We start from the raw sequence: 6,569 nt of genomic DNA, 5'->3' as shown, positions 1-6,569 counted from the left end.
TTTTTAACATATTTGACCCCTGTGACCTTGAAAATAGATGAAGGTCATTTATTTGAACAAACTTGGTAGCCCTTCATCCCAGTTTGCTTCTGGCCAAATATCATCACCCTAGGCCTTTCGGTTATTAAGAAGAAGTCGTTTAAAGTAAAATATTGACGCCGGACACCGGACGCCGGACGGACGGACGCCGGACACCGCACCACGGCATAAGCTCACTTGGCACTTCGTGCCAGGTGAGCTAATAATGCCCACTTACATTCAGTGACAGGAAAGGCCCATTGTATTAATAATGCCCACTTACATTCAGTGACAGGAAAGGCCCATTGTGTTAATAATGCCCAGTTTTCGGCATCACACAAAAGAGATAACGTACTTTACAAACAAAAGAGCAATGGTTTAAAGAAAGGATAATTGAGATAACATCACGCGTGATCTGTCATGGCGGTCGTTTCTATTTTGTTTCCCCAAAGACAGACTTAGTTAATTTCATAGACGAGTTTTTTTCATTGGTAAGGATTTGTTTCTTCAACAATTATGCAATATTTTTATAGCATTATACTGACATATGAGGCGTGAATTATATAATCTTACAGATTTGCACTTTTGATTTTGCTCCATTAATTGGCATAGAATCGCTTCATAGCTCTGACGACGCAATATATATCAAAAAAACTATCGTTGTCAGAAAGCTACGTTATCGCAGCTAGGTATGCCTGAACAGTGGACCACATATTTACTGAAGGATTAAAAAAATAGAAGTACACCTTTTTAGAAGTTGGATAACAATTAATTGATAATTTAAGTACTGTTAGAGTATCACGATACAGGCAAACAAAACAATTTGATGCGACACACAAGAAAGTATCGTGATACGATAGTTGTCGTTGAACGTCGATCGGAAGCTTGAGCTTGTAAAGACGTCTAAATATCTTCTTCTGACTTGATACGTTGCTGGCAAAATAGCCTGCCATAAACGAACGTCGGTTGCGCAGGGATTAAAACTATTTACACTAAATCAAGCTTTTACACTATATTTTATTGTGAATAATTGTTTATTATAACAATAATTTATGTATGTTTAAAATATGTATGTATATATACACTCAACGATACAAGTAACAATAAGATATATATTGTTGCAGTTCTAATCTAGTAAATTATAAAGTTCTTGACTGCCATTGTTCAACAGATCAAGTCTGTCTGCTATAGTTACTTCTACATATTCTTCAACCTGTTATATATATATTGGGCCGTCATATTTTATAAGACAGTGTCCAAGTTCATCAGGAAGAGAAGTATGATAAGCTAATTCACGGACTTAGATAGATAATCTAATCTAATTCCGTGGCTAGATTGACGAATATATTGGCCCAATGTTTTTTTCTTTCTTTTCATTTTCTTTGTTTTCCCGCAGATAAGTCAATTAAGGAAACTACTAAGGATAGAACGATATTGTTATAATTGTATACTTACCCTCACATGTCTGAGTATATCACCTAGACCACACAGACACTAGCTGACACCTCGTCGCACATGTTAACGTTGATCTCGGCCCGTCATGGTTAGATGAAAACAGTGAACGCCATTTTACGATCATGTGACCAATCGTGACAGCAGATTCTATTTTCATACACTCTCCATATACTAAACCGCGGGAAAATATGAGACAACAGGAATCCTGGAACACAGCTAGGGACCTGAACATTTGTTACAGCTATATTTGGACCAAAAGGAAAGGTGTTCAGAGTACTTTTACATGTTCTGAGGGTTTATATCAATCCTAAATAGTTTATCTAATTCCCTTTAACATGTAAAATCAGTCTCTGAACACAGGGACCTGTGAATTTGTTACATCTATATTTGGACCTGACCAGAGACGTTATAACATAACGAGCAATTTTACATGTTTTAGAGATTTCGATCAAGTTTCAGTGAACATTCGTATCCTTGGTATATGTAATCATTGCCTAGGGTGTCATTTTTGCCAACTATAACTGTTACAAGTTCTCAGGTCCCTGTGTCTCTTAACACTCCATCTACTTACAATTTAAGGTGGTGTTTCCCATAACATCGATCATACTCATATGAATTATTTTAATATGCATGCACTTTTTGTTTTATGTACAATCTTGTTTTGGGATTTCTAATCAGCTTGTCTAAAGTTTCCGTTTGATGGTATAGTTTTTTTTCTCATTTTATGTTAATTATTATTTTCTACCCATTTGTGACAATACATTGTCATTGATAATGCAAGTGCACGTGATTGTATTCCAAAATTCAGTTTGAAAGCTTTCCGGACAGCGGATGAAAGCCGTGAGAAGTCCTCTCTATATACTTGACTGTGTATGATGTGATGTCACGGAATTAGATTAAATCTTAACCCCCATTAATTGATGCTGGGTGGTGTTATCAATTAGCGTTGACTATCTACGTAAAATTTCCCTCTACTCTAATTCCGTGGTAAAACCCAGTTTGTGAGTCATTTAAGGGATAATTAAGGTCGTGTGAAACACTACTATAGAGTCAAAGTCACTGTTTTGGAATAAAATCGTGCCTGAGGCTGTCCTTTCTTGACAAAGGGACAGCCACGGTATCTTACCTGTAACCGTGTACTGATTTACCTGTGTATCTACTGGACAGACAATGGCTGGATTAATTGACAGGATAAATTGCCTTCACACAAGGTGTTCAAGATTAGGCCGGGGGCATCAAACAAATCACTAACGTCTGTTTTTTTGGTGCAGAGAAGTACTATCCAGTAGAATGCTTGGGATCAAATTCTTATTTTGCTGTGTAGTATCATTTTATAATCAGATGTGCACTGTCGAGAAAATGTTTGGGATAATTTATATGTAGCCGGCGATTTTGGCATTTTCGTGTACTGTATGACTCGGACATAATATAGAAAGTGATCTTCATGACAAAGATTGGTATTAATCACGAGGAAAACATCTTCATACGAAGACATGTGGATGGAGCTCTACTCGACTGTGATTGGCAGGTGTAAAACACAGGGGCTTGTCAAACTCAGAGAGAGACTGACAACCTTTCCTTGTGTTCATATACTTTGTATTTGGTGGCGTAGCCGTCTAAATCGGTTAGATATATTAAGACAAATCTTGATGATTTTGAAACAGGCTCCGCTCCGCCCCTTTCAAAATCATGAAGATTTGCCTTAATACCATCTAACATTAACTTAATATATTTTAACTTTGTTTTATGGAATAAAAAAAAATATGTGATGGTAATAGTGTGCATGTTAGACCTACAAAAATTCTTATGATGCTCTTTCAGGTCATCAGAAATAAGCTGGAACCTAGAACAGAACCTTGAGGCACGCCAGACATAATCGATTTAGCATTTGCAACCAGTACTTTTTGGATGCGATTTTGATGAAAGTTTTTTTTTACCCAGTTTATAATTTGGGCGCGAATGCCGAAACGTGAAATGTTGAAATAAGTCTTTGAAGGTCTAATTTATCGCATCCTCGATACTCAAGGGGTTACGAGAGCATAGCTCCATGGAGTTATCAAAGGCTTTCGAAAAGTCCATAACAGCTGGGTCAAACTGAATCTTTAGTAAAGATTTGCACAATGTTTGGAGAGGGAATTTGCGGACTAACGTCACAGTACCCAAATCGGGACACTATTTAGGGAAATATTGATGTATTTCATGTCATAGTAGCGATCCCAATACTTTTTGTTCACTTTTCCTAATTCATTATCTTTTCATTTTGATAACAAGTTGATATTTCCGACGCGTGGTTCTATAAATAGAACCGTAACTACAGTCATGGTTACGTAATCGCTGAACAGGTGTAGCTGTACCCAAATCGGGACACCCCTACCAGGACTGTGAAAAATCACATACAAAAATTGAAAATCAATAACGTCGCATGGCGCATCAATTTAGAACGTTACATTTTTTTTACAAACTACAACTGTGATTGTAACCATAAGTGGCAGTAAATAAAGTTCATATAATGTTTTATTGGGATATAAGCATCTTTAAATCAATATTTTCAATTTAAAAAATACTTCTTTGCACAGCATGCAAATTTCGATTGATTTTTTATTTCAAGTTTCCCGATTTGGGTACTGTGACGTTAGCTATAGCATCTTTAGATAACCAGCCGGTTGGCTACACTTACCGACCACAAGGACCTGCGAATTTGTTACAGTAAACTAAGGTGATCAGAGTAATTTTACATGTTTTATGGGGTTGGTTCTACTTTCGGAAAAATGCCACCCCAATGATTATATAAACTTAGTTTAAGTACAAATATAGTACGTTACAATTTGCAGGTCCCTGTGCATCTTACTGTTCAGCGACGCTTGTGCGGCAATATTTTGAGTTGTCTTTTAGGAAGTCTAGCTGATGATTTTTTTTACAATTTAACCATTTTATATGGAATGCAAGCTCTTAAGTTCAGTTTTCAATGGGTTTTTTTTGTCTATAAAGGACAGTTATCTATGTATTTCTAACGGACCCGATTGGTCTATAAAGGACAGTATATAAATATGACATTCATTAGCAGGTGACAGTGAATATTGTCAACCCGAGAAAACCATTGTCCCCCGAGGCGAAGCCTGCTAATGTCATATTTATTTTGTTTTGGCTTTCAGTAGACCATTGAGAATATTGTTAGACATACGTAAACGAGGGATAATAATTTCTTTACACAGTGGAGTCCCTGCAGGTAGGGCTTAATAATTGTACCTGCTGCCCCCATTGCATGACTGTAAGAGGCGATTAAATTTTGGATCTTATCTTTTCTCTTCTTTCTAAACAACTTTCTTCTTCCAAATGTTTCCCTTGACGATGCCTCATTTTTGGCATTTAGTTGAGCGTTCGCCCCTGTGAGGAAGGCTTTGGGTTCTGTCCCCTGGCAGAGTCTGTAAAAATGGTACTTTCCACTCCTGCTTAACGCTCAGCAATTTAGGAGTGAGACGACTGGTTTGCCCGTTGTCAGTATAATGTGACCGGGTGGGGTGTCCTGCTGAGTGTCTTTGGCAGTATGTTTCAGTGAGGTAGCACTATAAAGTCGGCATCAGTCCCGCACCAACACAAGGAGACAAACACGAACATATCGGCCTCCCAAAACACACACTACTTGCATGCATCTTGCACACAGAGTAGGCCGTCCTTAACCGTTTCACCAATGTAGAACATAATGGACTCATCCAGATCAATGCATGGGAGAGTCTACTTAAGTTGCATAGGGATGAAAAGGTTAAATGACCATAGCTGTTGATAGGACGTTAAACAATACTTAACTAAACCAAACCAAATCATACAGTGGACTGTAAACGACACCATTGGAACAATATTATCTGGATTGTAGAGACTGCTTAACTAATTCACCCATGAAAACACATTTTAACTCTTCCAATTCAAAGGTTGGAATAGTTCATTATGATAGTTCAGGGGTGAAAGAGTTAAACATCATTTCTTTGTGAAATGACAACTAACAATATATATGTGAACATGTGAATATGTGAAAACTATATTTTGTTATGGATACAAAGTCCTTGTACTCCTGTTCATTTATCAACAATACTGTAATAATTCAGCGAGATCACCTGCACTTATGAAAAGAAAAGACGATATTCCTAGGATAATTCATGTAGAAATGGCTCGACAACATCCGACGGAAGGTTAATCAGTAATATTTATTATAGTTTACATTGTTCTGCACACTAGGTATGCCCTCTTCAGAACAGTATTGTCATTACTTTTGGTGCTGGACTCGTGTTTTTCATTAGGAATCCATCTACAGAAAACCACCGGAATATTTAGAAGATTAGGATACGAATGTTGGATGTCTTTTGCCTAGTATTCCAAGGATCAATTAAATTATCATTTCCTTCATTACTGACAGGAGTAGAACTGACACAACAAACACATGTCACTATAGGACAAAGATAAATTATCTTACACAATGTCTTATTATAACTGTAGTACTAGTAGGAGCAGGGAAATCCACGGCCAGACTAGGGTTTGAACACGGACCCTCCGAACTCTAGACGGATCTTCTACCAATTGAGCTACCTGGTTGCCGACGATTTACAACCAAGGTTTGGGCATCCCCTTGCCAAGCATACAACAAAAGCTTGAAACAAAGGTTGGTCACAGGTACCACTGTAACAGGAGAAAGAGAAATCCACTACCAGAAAGGGGTTCAAACCCAGAACTTTTAACGGACGCTCTACCAATTGAGCTACCTGGTGCTAGTCCAAAATATTCTGATGTTTTATCGGTATATCGGTCAATCAACAACAGACCGATATGAAACAAGAGGCCCATAGGGCCTGTATCGCTCACCTTGATATCTAAGCAATCATGGCAGAATATTCTCCAAATGAGATCCAAGGGAATATGCCAGACCCCAAGGCCAATCCTTGTAGCATATATATCTGTATTCAATTTTTCATGCCCAGCAATTTTATGTATGGTTATGGGGTGGGGATCTCAACTGTTTCCAAGCTGTGACGCAGAAACTAGGTCCCTACGGTTGTGGCCAGACCCCAGGATCAATTCTAATATCATGACTGCATTTGTCTCTTTTT

General features: G+C 37.8%; 1 protein-coding gene across 1 annotated transcript in view; it reads right to left on the bottom strand.

The window, feature by feature from the left end:
* Window positions 1–1,579, bottom strand: part of LOC110451660 — a 26,560-nt gene extending 24,981 nt beyond the window's left edge. Inside the window, exon 1 of the mRNA XM_021499798.1 lies at window positions 1,474–1,579. The gene's annotated coding sequence lies outside the window, so the exon portion shown is untranslated. The remainder of the gene's footprint in view (window positions 1–1,473) is intronic.
* Window positions 1,580–6,569: the final 4,990 nt, after the last annotated feature.

This window comes from Mizuhopecten yessoensis, unplaced genomic scaffold (assembly GCF_002113885.1).
Source record: "Mizuhopecten yessoensis strain PY_sf001 unplaced genomic scaffold, ASM211388v2 scaffold6163, whole genome shotgun sequence".
In the NCBI taxonomy this organism is placed as follows: Eukaryota; Metazoa; Mollusca; class Bivalvia; order Pectinida; family Pectinidae; genus Mizuhopecten; species Mizuhopecten yessoensis.
This window is presented reverse-complemented; position numbering and strand designations above follow the sequence as displayed.